This window comes from Prionailurus viverrinus, chromosome C1 (assembly GCF_022837055.1).
Source record: "Prionailurus viverrinus isolate Anna chromosome C1, UM_Priviv_1.0, whole genome shotgun sequence".
NCBI classification, from domain to species: Eukaryota; Metazoa; Chordata; class Mammalia; order Carnivora; family Felidae; genus Prionailurus; species Prionailurus viverrinus.
This window is the reverse complement of record NC_062568.1, coordinates 100,489,100-100,504,533: the sequence shown is the minus strand read 5'-3', so window position 1 is coordinate 100,504,533 and position 15,434 is coordinate 100,489,100.

Here is a 15,434-nt window from a genome sequence, read left to right as displayed (position 1 = left end):
ACTGTTTGTGAGAAGTTTATTGCCATATGACCAAAATGATTGCTACTGAAATTAGTGAAAACAGATAAACTCAATATTTAATGTATAAATATATGATAATATATAAAGTTTGATGATGGCTGTCAAGACAAAAGTAATATAATACTGAGAAAAGGGGAAGAACACACTAACATTTTATACGAGTTATCTTTTTTTTAATGCTTTATTTTTAAGTGATCTCTACACCCAACATGGGGCTCAAACTTACAACCCCGAGATCGAGAGTCACATGCTCTACCAATTGAGCCAGCCAGGAGTCCCCAATACTAGTTATTTTTGAATGAAGGGGGACAGAAAAGACTTTTTCCTCTCTTTTTTTCTGTATTTTACAAATTGTCTATTATTCAGGATTATTTTTAGAATTGGAAAAACAACAGTAGGTCTACTTTAAAAAATTGTTAATGTTTATTTATTTTTGAGAGAGACAGAGTGCACGTCAGGGAGGGGCAGAGAGAGAGGAAGACAGATCTGAAGCAGGCTCCAGGCTCTGAGCTGTCAGCAAAGCCCAATGAAGGGCTCAAACCCACGGACCATGGGATCATGACCTGAGCTGAAGTCGGACAATTAGCCAACTGAGCCATCCAGGTGCCCCAATAAGCCTACATTTTAAGGAAAAAATAAGCCACTTAAGTCTTTTTCAGTTAAGTGCTTTAGTTAAGTGCTACTGTATATTCAGACCACAGATTTATTTTTTATTGAAAAAAATTTTTTTTAATGTTCATTTATTTTTGAGAGAGAGAGAGAGAGAGACAGAGTGCAAGTGGGGGAAGGGCAGAGAGAGAGAGAGAGAGAGAGAGAGAGAGACAGAATCCAAAGCAGGCTCCAGGCTCTGAGCTGTCAGCACAGAGTCTGATGTGGGGCTTGAACCCACGAACCATGAGATCATGACCTGAGCCGAAGTCAGACACTTAACTGACTGAGCCACCCAGGCCCCCCCCCCCGATTTTTCTTATATGCACATCAATAGCTTGAGCTAAGCCTTGTAGCTCTTGGAGCCAAACTAATACCTAAGAGGAATATGTTGTGTGGTTGGGTATTATGTGATGTTTTCTTTACAAGAGTATCTTGTAAAAAAATTTTCTTGAGGTTGACAGGTGACCTGGTGTCACTGTAACCCATTCCATAACCAACTTATCCTAAGTTGGAGTCTTAGGGTTAGGGGGTGAGCACTCTAACAGCCTTTAAATGCCTGACCTGTGTCCACCCATTTTGTGGCTTTGGCTTGCAAGATGCCCTTTAGCAACAGCCTTTACCTCATATGCACGTTAACCCACAGCAAAGCTTGTCTAAACAGACACCGATCTGGTGAGAACTGTGAAATCCCCACTCTGTGAGCCTGGCTCAAACAACAGGGTTATAGGACCTATGCCTACGTCCTGCCCTATCACCTTGTTTTTTTTATTTAATTTTTTAATTTTTTATTTTTTTTAACGTTTATTTATTTTTGAGACAGAGAGAGACAGAGCATGAACGGGGGAGGGTCAGAGAGAGAGAGGGAGACACAGAATCGGAAACAGGCTCCAGGCTCCGAGCTGTCAGCACAGAGCCCGACGCGGGGCTCGAACTCACGGACCGCGAGATCATGACCTGAGCTGAAGTCGGCCGCTTAACCGACTGAGCCACCCAGGCGCCCCACACATTGTTTTTTTAAAAAAAATTTTTTTTTTCAACGTTTATTTCTTTTTGAGAGACAGAGAGACAGAACATGAAAGGGGGAGGGGCAGAGAGAGAGGGAGACACAGAATCCAAGTCAGGCTCCAGGCTCTGAGCTGTCAGCACAGAGCCCGACGCAGGGCTTGAACCCACAAACCGTGAGATCAGGACCTGAGCCGAAGTCGGAGGCTTAACGGACTGAGCCACCCAGGTGCCCCTCATCTTGCTTTTTATGGCAAACAACACAACAGACAAAGAAAAACAGTGACTATCTTTGGTAAGAAAAGGAACCATAAAGTGCAAAATGCAGCTTTCACAGGATCTAGAAAGTTCATTCCCAAACTTAACCTAAGAAAGATTTAGCAGCAAATGGTGTGACCCTCATTTCTGTCCAGCCATATCTAGCCACAAATGAGATGTAACCCATATTTACAGTGAAAATTGAGGTGACAAAGGTCCCTTATGGACCAGGACCCCTTATGGCAAATTCCCCTGAGAGCTGGTACAGTTGGACAAAGAGAGCAAAGTGTGTTTAAATAGATAACTCTTGGCTCCACAGCCTCTTTGGCTGTCTGCCAGACGCATGCCGGTCGGTACATGCATCCTCTGGATGGCAGAGTCCAAAAAGAATATTCTCACTGGTCATAAAGCCACACTCTTAAGACACAGAACAAGATGAAAGGAAAACCTAATGAGCCCTATTGTTCTCCATGTTTCATGAGAAATGACACAAAAGACAAAGACAAAAGAAAACAATGACCGTCTCTGGGAAGAAAAGGATCAACATGAAACAAGAATGCTCATAACAAATTTTTACCAAAGTTGCTATACCCAAGAAACTAGTGTACAAATATTTTTTTTCCTGCAATTTTATTTTTTTTTTGATTTTTTTTTCAACGTTTATTTATTTTTTGGGGGGGACAGAGAGAGACAGAGCATGAACGGGGGAGGGGCAGAGAGAGAGGGAGACACAGAATCGGAAACAGGCTCCAGGCTCCGAGCCATCAGCCCAGAGCCTGACGCGGGGCTCGAACTCACAGACCGAGAGATCATGACCTGGCTGAAGTCGGACGCTTAACCAACTGCGCCACCCAGGCGCCCCTGCAATTTTAAATTTAGAGGAGAAAAGGACTCTCACCACTTTCATTTCCATCAGACCCCATAGACAGAGATCTGGGAGGCCAATGTGGTAAGAAATGTTATTTTCTGCCAGCTTTTATCAGATATCCCAATATCTTTCAGCTGCAGTGCCTCAAAATGAACAGTGTCCAGCCTGGGAAGTTCATCCTGTGGACTATACCAACTGTTGGGGAGGAAACATTTTCCTCTATCCTTCAAGATTCTAGCTGTCCTAACAATTAAACTGACATGAGATGGATTAACAGAAGAAAATAAAATTTAATTATGTATGTACAGGGAATCCACATAAACGTAAGATATTCCAAAGACAGTCAGGCACAATGAGGTATATATGCCATTTTGGACTAAGGAGAAGGGGTCGGGGTCCAGGGGCTCAAAGGGAAGGAAGGTAATTCACAGGAAGAATGGAAAGAATAAATGTGTGGTAAACAAATGTTTGCTGGGCCACCCAGAAACAATGGTACCTAATATTTTTCCTAAGCCTTCTGTTTTTAAAAAATAATCAGCCTAAAATAATCCACATGCCAAAGATATGTTTTGGGGTGGAAAATTTTGCTCTCCTGCATCCCTCAGTCTAAACACCTCTGTTCCCGTAAACTCAGGCTCAGCCTTCAGATCTCAACAGCAGCTCCCTTCTGGGAAGTCTTCCTTGACCCCCAGACCAGATTATGCTCTCTTTGTTCTTTTCCTCCATAGAAAGATCATCACTGTAACAAATAATCATCTACCTGTTATGTGTTACTATTATGTGTCTCCTCCTCCAGACCACAGGACCCTGTGGGATTATTCACCTAACATCTCTGGCAACGAATTGCGTTGGCAGATAGTGAATGCTCAAAGTATATTAGATGAATAAATGAAAGTAATTGATTCCGCCTGCTCAACCCGAGGACAGGGGCTGTGGGTGCCTTTTCCGGTATGCTCCCTGGGACTGCTAAAAACCATCTGCTCTCATGGCAATGGAGAAAGCTAGCATACACTTACTAGGGTCTTTATGCTTTCATTTGTTCAATAAGTATTCATTGAGAGGCTCCCATGTGCCAGCACTATTCTAGGCATTTGGGATTTGCATAGGCAATGACCATACACTCAAAATCCTGCCCTCATGAGATTACATTCTATACTGAGGGAGATAGAGACCGAGCAAATAAACAGGAAACATTGTTTTAAGTGGGTGGTAGAGCCAAAGGGATTTTGGGGAGCAGTGGAGGTGGGCTGCGATTTGAAATAAAATGGTTGGGAAAGACCTTCCTGAGAAAGTGATGGTTGAGCAAAGACGACCTGCATGCAGTTAATAGGGCAAGCCATGTGGCAATCTGGCGGAGGAGTGTGCCAGATCAAATACAGGCTGCTCAGGTACATTTGAATTTGAGACGAACGTTCAATACCTTTTTTGGTATAAATACGTCCCACATTTCGTATGGGACACACATCAAAAATTATTCATTGGTTGTCTGAAACCCAAATATTTATAGCGAATCATTTCACTTGTTACAGTAATAATGTGTTACGATTGTTAATTTGAAAAGCATCAAATAAACTTTTAAGATAAAGAAATACGAACCACCCTTTAAGGAGTCTTTGTGCCCAAATATAAAGGTAAAGCTAAAAATCTATACCCAACCAAATGCCCTCTGAGGTAACCACTCCTCTGAGGTAACCATTGGTAATTTCCTGAATACAGCTCTCTTCCTCCTCCTCTGCTACGTGTAAACACGTGTATTAGCGTCCTAGGGGTGTTGTAAAAACGTTCTACAGACTGGGTGTCTTTTTTTTTTTAATGTTTATTTTATTTATTTTGAGAGAGTGAGAGAAAGAGGGAGCATGAGCAGGGGAAGGGCAGAGAGAGAGAGAGAGAGGGAGCACGAGCAGGGGAAGGACAGAGAGAGAGAGAGAGAGAGGGAGAAAGAATCCCAAGCAGGCTCCACATTCAGCAGGGAGCTGACACAGTGCTTGATTCTACAAACCATGAGATCGTGACCTGAGCCAAAATCAAGAGTTGGACGCTCCACCTATTGAGCCACCCAGGCGCAACCCCCCCCCGCCCCCGGGTGTCTTAAACAACAGATATCTATTTTTACGGTTCTGGAGACTGGATGTCCAAGATCAAGGTGTCAGCAGGACCATGCTCTCTCTCTGATGACTGTAGGGGAAGACCCTTCTTTGCCTTTTCCAACCTCTGAGAGCCCCGGGACATTTCTTGGTTTATGGCAGCATGATGTCTATTTCTGATTTCATCTTTATGTCTTATTCTTTCTCTTCCAAATTTCTCTCTTCTTAAAAGGATACTGTCATTGGGTTAGGGCCCACCCTAATCCAGGCTGACTTCATCTTAATTACATCTGAAAAAACCCTGTTTCCAAAGAGGATCACACATTCACAGGTACTAGGGATTAGGACTTCAACATACCTTTTCGGAGGACACAATTCACCCACAACACTCAGCTTCAAGGACTCCAAACCATCCTAGGTTGTTGAATTTTTGGGTGGCAAGGGGGTAACTTAAGAATTGCTGTAGGGGCACCTGGGTGGCTCAGTCAGTTAAGCATCTGGCTCTTGATCTTGGCTCAGGTCATGATCTTGCTGTTCATGAGTTCGAGCCCCCCATCAGGCTCTGAGCTGATGTCATGGAGCCTGCCCGTGATTCTTTGTTTCCCTCTCTCTCTCTGCCCTTCCCCTATTTGTGCTCTGTCAAAAAAAAAAAAAAAAAAAAAAAAAAAAAAAAAAAGACAAAGACACCATTCCCCAGATCAAACTACAGAACATTTCTAGCACTCCAGAAGGCAGTGCAGTGTTCCATCCCAGTCATTCACTGCAGCGTTGGGGAATCAAGACCACCCTCACATCTGACACTAGCTGCAAGTTTGGAGGTCCTTAAGACAGCCCTCAGTGTCAATAAATCACTAGGAGGACTCACAGAAATCACTGAAAGGTGTTATATTTGTGGGTATGGTTTACTACAGCCCACAGACACGGATTACAATCAGCCAAAGGGAGAGGCACATGGGGCAGAGCCCAGGAGAGTTCCATGTATGGCAAGTTCCGGCTGTCTTCTCCCCAGAGTCATGGGCAGTGCTAATTTCTCCCAGGGACAATGGGCAACACTACACACTGAGTTTCACGAACCAGAGAATCTTACCTGAGCCTTGGTGTCCAGAGAGTTTGTATAGGGGATTGGTCATGTTGTTATGACTGACCGACCACCTGCATGGCTGACCTTAGCCTCCAGTCCCTCCCGAGGACAATCTGATATTGCACAGCCAAAAGCCCCCAGCATAAATCACATCGTTAGAGTATGCCAGTATAGCTTAGCCCAAGGCTCCCCCAAGATAAACAAATATGCTTTTACTAGGCAGGACATTCTAAGAGTTTAGAGATCACCTCCCAGCAGCTAAGGGCCAAGGCCAAATCTCTCCTTAGGTAAGGTTAGTTCTTTATTACACATTAACCTTCCCAAAGGGAACTACAATTCTGACCTCTATGTCCATAGGTTTTCCTGGTTTTTTTTTTTTTTTTAATATTTATTTTTGAGATAGAGGGAGAAAGAGAGAGCACACGGGAAGGGACAGAGAATCTGAAGTGGGCTCTGAGCTGAGAGCAGAGAGCCCGATGTGGGGCTCAAAGTCATGAACTGTGAGATCATGACCTGAGCCAAAGTCGGACACTTAACTGACTGAGCCACCCATATTACATAGTGTATTCATGTAATAAAAAAAAAGGATTAGTGCTGGCGCTTTGGTAGAGCACTCGTTGGTAGGGCATGCTACTCTTGATTTCCAGGTTGTGAGTTTGAGCCTCATGTTGGGCATAGACTTTCCTTTTTAAAAGTAAAAACAGGGGCGCCTGGGTGGCGCAGTCGGTTAAGCGTCCGACTTCAGCCAGGTCACGATCTCGCGGTCCGTGAGTTCGAGCCCCGCGTCAGGCTCTGGGCTGATGGCTCAGAGCCTGGAGCCTGTTTCCGATTCTGTGTCTCCCTCTCTCTCTGCCCCTCCCCCGTTCATGCTCTGTCTCTCTCTGTCCCCAAAATAAATAAAAACGTTGAAAAAAAAATTTAAAAAAATAATAAAATAAAAGTAAAAACAAAAAAGGACTAGTTCTCACTCTGCCCGTTGCTGCAACAATCATCGCTCATCTGGATCCCAGCAACTGCATCCAGTTCGACCCCTATTCCACCTAAGTCTAGTCTCAGTACAGAAAACAAAGTGGTCCTGAGTCAGGGCATAACACTTTTTGGTTCAAAACCCTCTAGTGGCTTCCTATTTCATTCAGAGTAAAAGGCAAGGAGGGTACTATGGCTTATAAGGCCCCAGGTGGTAGGACCCTCACCTGTCTCTATGACCCCATTTCCTGCAGTTTTGTTTTTTTTTTCTAATTCACACCATTCTAGTCACACAATCTCTGTGGCTATGTCTCCTTCCTCATTCCTATTCTTGCTTATTTTTACATGTGCTCTTTTTTTTTCCCCCTTAATTGGGCTCATAAAAAGTTAACCTATTTTATTGGTCTTTTCATAGTTGTAGCTTGGATTTATTGATCACTGGTTTCCTCCTTCTCCTCCTCCTCTTTCTCCTCCTTTTCCTTCTTTGGTTTATTTTCTGCTCTATTCTCAGCCTATTATTTATTAATCCTTTCCTCCTTCTTTTTCCTTCTTTTTTTTTCGTAATATGATTGTTATGGAAGGTGGTCTGGATCACCCGGTGGAAGAACCAAGCGGCACTTGGAGATCTTGGAAGGCAGGAGGTTTAGTTTACAATGGTGGGCTCAGAGAAGATCAATTTCCAGAGGTTGTGCCCAAAGCATCAACAGAGGGGACAATTTATAATCTGTTACTTCCGCATTCCTCATTAGTAGTAATTTGGGACTAGTGGCAAGCAGGGTGGGAAGAAGAACCCGGAAGGGGAGTCTTCAGGCAAGGACTGGAATTTCCCTATCAGTACTGTTGGCCATTTTATAACAGATTTTTTTCCCCCTATCATGATAGTTATTTTCCATGTGATTTTTCTTCTTTGTCATTTTCTTTAGCAATGAAATAAATTTAACTTAGAGCCTGATGTGAGGCTTGAACTCATGAGCCATGAGATCATGACCTGAGCTGCAGTTGGATGCTTAACCAACTGAGCCACCAAGGCATCCCTGCTCCAATCCACTTTTGGTGTGTCCTACAGGTTTTGGTAAAGGTATTCTCCTTGCATATTACTTACAATGTAATTTATAATTTCACAGTTGATACATTGTAGAGGAGGGAAAAAAACTCTTCCTCTAACCTCTTAGGTTCAGTAGGTGGGGCCAGTAAATCAAACTGATAAAAGACAGGGGCGCCTGGGTGGCTCAGTCGGTTAAGCGGCCGACTTCGGCTGAGGTCGTGATCTCTCAGTCCGTGAGTTCGAGCCCCGCGTCGGGCTCTGTGCTGACAGCTCAGAGCCTGGAGCCTGTTTCAGATTCTGTGTCTCCCTCTCTCTGACCCTCCCCTGTTCATGCTCTGTCTCTCTCTGTCTCTCTCTGTCTCAAAAATAAATAAAGGTTAAAAAAAATAAAAAAAAACCAAACCGATAAAAGACACATTGGGTGCCTGGGTGGCTCAGTCGGTTAAGTATCTGACTTCAGCTCAGGTCATGATCTCACAGTCCGTGAGCTCAGAGCCTGGAGCCAGCTTTGGGTTCTGTGTCTCCCTCTCTCTCTGCCCCTCTGCTGTTCATGCTCTGTCTCTCTCTGTCTCAAAAATAAATAACAAAACATTAAAAAAAAAAGACAGATTAACATGAGGGGGGGGAAACAGATTTAATTACATACCTACACACAGAAGTCCACAAGGAAACATGACTCAAGGTGCTACGGAATCAGGCTGGAACACTGGTGGAAAAACCAAGTGGCACTCAGAGACCTTGGTGGATTGGATATTTATTTAACACCGGTAGGCTCAGAGGAGACCGTTTCTCCAAAGATCTGAGCCCTGAATGCGAGCGGGAAGGGTAATTTATAGTTATCAGCCTCTATATTTGTGTGTGTGTGTGGGGGGGGGGGTGGTTTTCATGTGGCAGCAAACAAAGGAAGAAGAACCTGGAGGAGGGGTCTCTAAGCTAGAGACCAGAGTTTGTTTTAGTCCAATCAGCCATCTTTGGTATACTTTATCCACTTCTCCAACAAAGGAGGCAGTTATAATTTGGACCTTATATATCATCTTTACAAAAGGTGATAAAGTGTGGAGAAGAGGCTAAACCAAGAAAAAGTGGTTTGGGGCTTCTGAGGGTAAGTTATAGGGAAGTGACTAGACAATGTATGATAAATAAGGGCTGATTAGTAAGGTTTGTTATGCAAATAAGACTCATCTCAGATGATAAGAGTTGCCTCATGGGGCGCGTGGGTGGCTCAGTCGGTTAAGCAGACGACTTCGGCTCAGGGCATGATCTCGAGGTCCGTGAGTTTGAGCCCCGCGTCGGGCTCTGTGCTGACAGCTCAGAGCCCGGAGCCTGTTTCAGATTCTGTGTCTCCCTCTCTCTCTGACCCTCCCCCGTTCATGCTCTGTCTCTCTCTGTCTCAAAAATAAATAAACGTTAAAAAAAAAAATTAAAAAAAAAAAAAGTTGCCTCTTAGGAGTAGTTCTCTTCCCCCCATAGGAGAGGGAGACACCCTTACAAATGGAAATTTGTGTTACCCTCCCAAAGGGAAACTTACACCCTGCTCTCTGACCGAAGGATGGAGGGCAGGAAGCTATTTGCCTTCAATTCAAAACAATCCTTATGCCAAAGGGGCATATTTTGGGGTGACAAGGCTGATCCCCTTCATGTCCTTTGATCTAATAATTATTGGGGAGTATATGTCTTAATTTCCAAGTAGTTAAGATTTTCTGTTTTTTTTTTTTAATGTTTTTAAATTATTTTTGAGAGAGAAACAGAGCATGAGCATGGGAGGGGCAGAGAGAGGGGGAGACACAGAATCTGAAGCAGGCTCCAGGCTCTGAGCTGTCAGCATATAAGCCATCATGGGGCTCAAACCCACAAACCATGAGATCATGACCTGAGCTGAAGTCAGAAGCTTAACCGACTGAGCCACCCAGGCACCCCTAGATTTTCTGTTTACGTATTATTTTTACCATGTTGGATTATCATCAGAAAAATAAGGCTGCTGCTTTTTAAAATTTGTTACTATTATACTTTTTTTGCCAAAGACATGATCAATTTTTGGAAATGCTCCATGGACATATGATTTTTTCTACATGAGGGACATTTCTCCATACTTCTGTTAAATTGTATATAAATTGTATTATCTACTTTCTCTACATGGGTCACTAATTTTTATCTATTAGGCATATCTTTAGTTTTATTTATTTATTTATTTTATTTTAGAGAGAGATTGAGTGCAAGTGGGGTGAGGGGCATAGGGAGAAACAGAGAATATTAAGCAGGTTCCACACTCAGGGCAGCGTCCAACATGGGGCTTAATTCCCCCCACCCTGGGATCTTGACCTGAGCTGAATTAAGAGTGGGACTCTCAAATGACTGAGCAACTTGGATACCCCAGGCATATTTTTAGTTTTTAAATTTTTAAAACTAAAAATATTTTTAGTTTTCGACTCTTTAAGTTGTGTAGTGTATACAGTTTTATTACTATTTGATTGCCTTCATTAATTGTGCCTTTTATCATTACATAACACCCCTCTATTTAGGTTGATGTTTTTTACCTTAATTTTTACTAATTTTGCTTTATTTGCTTGTAATTTCTTGGTGCCTCTTTGTCCCTTTAATTTCAACATTTATCGCCTTGTTTTATCCTTACTCGTTATCAGCATATAGCTAGGTTTGGTTTTTAACGCAATTTGACTTTCTGTCTTTCTTTGGGAGAATTCAGTCTGTTTCCTTTTCATCCTCCGGATTTTATTAATGTGCTCTTTATCTCCCCCCTCCACCCCCCATCCCTGTTTTAATTGGTGATTTATATCTACTTTTTAAAGTTCTGCTGATTAGTATCCACATCTCTCTGATAACTATTCTCACCTCTGAAATTTACCTTCTCTACAGCTTTACTCTTCCCCAAAATAACTTGTTTAAATCAGTATTTTTCAAACATTGAGTTCCAACCCACCAAAGAGTTGCAAAATTGATTTAGTGAATTGTGATTGAGATAGGGAAGCTGAAGTCAGATGCTCAACCAACTGAGCCACCCAGGTGCTCCTAAAATGCATTTCTTCTTCTTCTTCTTCTTCTTTTTTTTAATGTTTATTTATTTTTGAGACGGAGGGAAACAGAGCATGAGTGGGGGAGGGGAAGAGAGAGAGGGAGACACAATCCGAAGCAGGCTTCAAGCTCTGAGCTGTCAGCACAGAGCCCGACGTGGGGCTTGAACTCACGAGCTGTGAGATCATGACCTGAGCCGAAGTTGGATGCTTAACTGAGCCACTCAGGCGCCCATGAAGAACTGCCTTTTTTGCTCCTTTTCCTCTTCTATTCTTGCCGAGACCCCTACCCCCACTCTACACACACCTTACAGTATGTCCTCCTTGGAAAGGTCAAGGAGTTAATGATGTCTTTGGAGTTTTCCAGCCCAATGGCATCTAAGGAGTGACCAGGTGGGGTTGTCATGAACATTTTCCCAGACCACTGTGTAATAGGTCAACTTATAAGATATCAGAAAGCTTATTGTATATAAGTTTGGCTTAAACTCACCTTTCATGAATAGTTGAGATAAAAGGCTTATATAGTTCCCTATTAGGGTTATCAGAAATTGCTAACCGCCCTATCTCACTTCTGTGACCTCGCCTGCTTGCTAAATAGATAACTTAGGATGCAAAACGCTCCCCCACCCCCTCTACCAAGATCCGGCCTAGGCAAGACCAACATGTAAAAAGTCACATACTCACTGCCCTACAGCATCTCAGGTGTCTGACTATGATTGGTCATTTTAAACCCTCTTAGGACAAAGACCTTTAAAATTTATGGGTTCCTGCCAAAACTAACGTCTGTGTGTCACAATATAATTGGCTACCATGAAATGCTGTAGATTGTAATTGGTTAACCAAATAATGATGTATTCTGACTTGCTAAAATCCAGATAAGCCCACTGTTGCCTTTGTTCGGGGCCATTCTCTGCACTTTTCTCCTTAATATCAGGAGATCAGGTTTGGCCCGGCCGTGAATAAAATCTTGCCTCGCTTCTATTCGGCATCTGGTGGGGTTTTTTTGATATCACCCTGTTTCACACTGATTGACCAAGACCTCTGGCTCCAGGGCATAAGTGACAGAAGGACACCAGCACACTTAACTTTGTACCTGGATGCCTGAGAAGACACATCACGGGCACTGAACCACAATCCTCAGTAAAAACCCCAGACCCCAAGCAAAGATGAGATGAGACTCCTTCTTCTTTCCTTTCCTAGTCTCCTGGACACTCTGTCTGTATTTACACATTCTCTCTATGTCTTCAATGAAGTCGGCTGTTGCTTCCTACTGGCTTGAGTTTGATTTCTATCCTGCCAGTCAGCCTGCATCATGATCACTTTTCAAAGAAAACAAAAAAGGAATTATGATAGAAAAATGTCAGACAGCATTAAACATAGTAAGATACCTTGTTTCAAAAAAACCCACGCCTTTGATTAAATGGATGGTGTATGTGTGCATGCACTTGTGTGCTGGATTAGGATATAAAATGCATTTCTTTTCTTTTACTTTTTTAACATTTATTTATTTTTGAGAGACAGAACACAAGCAGGGGAAGGGCAGAGAGAGAGGGAGACACAGAATCCGAAGCAGGCTCCAGGCTCTGAGCTGTCAGTACAGAGCCCAAAGCAGGCCTTGAGCTCACAAACCGCGAGCATGACCTGAGCTGAAGTCAGATGCTCAACCAACTGAGCCACCCAGGTGCTCCTAAAATGCATTTCTTCTTCTTCTTCTTCTTCTTCTTCTTCTTCTTCTTCTTCTTTTTAATGTTTATTTATTTTTGAGACAGAGGGAAACAGAGCATGAGTGGGGGAGGGGAAGAGAGAGAGGGAGACACAATCCGAAGCAGGCTCCAAGCTCTGAGCTGTCAGCACAGAGCCCGACGTGGGGCTTGAACTCACGAGCTGTGAGATCATGACCTGAGCCGAAGTCGGCCGCTTAACCGACTGAGCCACCCAGGCGCCCCTCTACTTTTTAAAATTAAGTGTTGAATTCCAGTAGCTAATATTTTATATTGGATGTTCAAATATGTGTTCAGATATGACAGCAAATTGACATTAATTTTTTTTTTTAAGGTTTATTTATTTTTGAGATAGAGATAGAGAGTGAGCAGGGGAGGGGCACAGAGATAGGGACAGACAGAATCCAAAACAGGCTCTAGGCTCTGAGCTTCCAGCACAGAGTCTGATGTGGGGCTTGAACTCAGGAACATGATATCATGACCCGAGCTGAAGTCAGATGCTTAACGAACCCAGCCACCCAGGTACCCCTTGACATTTTTAATAATGTCGCTATTCAGTTTTTGGATTCAGAGTTATACTAGCCTAAGAAAATGAACTTGGCAAACTTTTCTTATTCTCTGTTTTCTAAAACAAATAATATATAAGAGTGAACTATCCCTTGACAATTTAGTAAAACTCCCTTATAAAACTGTTTGGGCAAGTGCTTTTTTGGAAGAAGTGTTTATTTGCTGTTTCGTTTTCTTTAATGTTTATTGGTCTATTCCAATTTTCTCTTTCTACTTTCATCAACATTAGCAGTTTTATTTTTCTAGAAATTTATTCATTTTTTGTGGGTTTTAAAATATTGGGGTATATTTGTTATAAAATTATTGTATAATTTAAACTTTTAGGGGCGCCTGGGTGGCTCGGTCAGTTAAGCGTCCGACTTTGGCTCAGGTCACGATCTCACTGTCTGTGGGTTCGAGCCCCGTGTTGGGCTCTGTGCTGACTGCTCAGAGCCTGGAGCCTGTTTCAGATTCTGTGTCTCCCTCTCTCTCTGCCCCTCCCCCGTTCATGCTCTGTCTCTCTCTGTCCCAAAAATAAATAAATGTTAAAAAAAAAAACTTTTAAAAAGTATTTTGAGGGGTGCCTGGGTGGCTCAGTCGGTTAGGTGTCTGACTTTGGCTCAAGTCATGATCTAGTGTGCAGTTTGTGAGTTCGAGCTCCACATCGAGCTCTAGGCTGTCAGCACAGAGCCTACTTCAGATCATCTGTCCCATCTCTCTCTGCCCCTCCCCTGCTTATGCACTCTCTTTCTCTCTCTCAAAAACAAATAAAAACATTAAGTGCACGCAGGGGAAGGGCAGAGAGAGAATCCCAAGCAGGCCCCATGCTGTCAGTGCAAAGCCCCACATGGAGCTCGATCCCACGAACTGAGAGATCATGGCCTGAGCCGATGTCAAGAGTTAGATGCTTAACTAACGAGCCACCCTCGTGCCCCAAATTATTTAATAATTTACATCTCATTTTTATCTTCAGTTATTTGTCCTTTCCCATTTTGTTTTTGTCTATTTGCTTTTTTTCTTGTCTTTTTTTTTTTAATATCTTGACAAAAGTCTTACTCTTTTTGAAGAGCCAATTTTGGTTTTATTCATTTTCTCATCATTTTTGTTCTTAACTTTGTTTTCTACTCATTCTTAAGTGATAGAGGGTAGACAAGGGACTTATGTTTCTGCATTATTTGAGTCTTAAAACTGTATAATGTTATAAAAATTCAATGAGTTATAAAAATTTAAAAAAGAACTGATAGGGGAAACCTAATAGAACACTAAAAAATTTTAAGTCAATGAAATAAGTAGTGATGTTTTGCTTCCTAACACACAGTTATACCTTTTTACTTCTTTTTTTAAAAATTTTTTAATATTTATTTATTTTTGAGACAGAGACAGAGCATGAATGGGGGAGGGTCAGAGAGAGGGGGACACAGAATCTGAAACAGGCTTCAGGCTCTGAGCTGTCAGCACAGAGCCCGACGCGGGGCTCAAACTCACGAGCTGCAAGATCATGACCTGAGCTGAAAGTTGGACGCTCAACCGACTGAGCCACCCAGGCACCCCCTTTTTACTTCTTAATGTATTATTTGTACAAGCATAGTAATCACATTTTGAATCAATTAGCATAATGTACTAAGTGTTTAGATCACAGGAAAAGGAACAGAGCAGATGATACAAATTTAAGGTTAACTGTTGGGGAGGACTGAAGAATTAAAGATGGCCTCTGAGAGAGGTTTTATAGTTGTTTCAGGTCCCTATTTTTATTTTCCTTAAAAAATTTTTATTATGAAAACTTTCAAGCACATAGAAAAGAACAGTATAATGAACATTCATGAAACTAACACTTAAGATTTCACAGGTAACATTTGGACACCATGCTTCATCTCTTTTTGTTGTTGTTGAAATACTTTAAGTAAGTTACAGGTATAATTTCTTTAAATAGTCTAGCAAGCATCTCCAAAAAATAAAGATCTTTACTATACAACCATAATAAAATTGTTCCACTTAACACATTTAACAAGAATTAAAGGGACGCCTGGGTGGCTCAGTTGGTTAAGTGGCCGACTTTGGCTCAGGTCATGATATTGCGGTCTGTGAGTTCGAGCCCCATGTCGGGCTCTGTGCTGACAGCTCAGAGCCTGGAGCCTGCTTTAGATTCTGTGTCTCCCTCTGTCTCT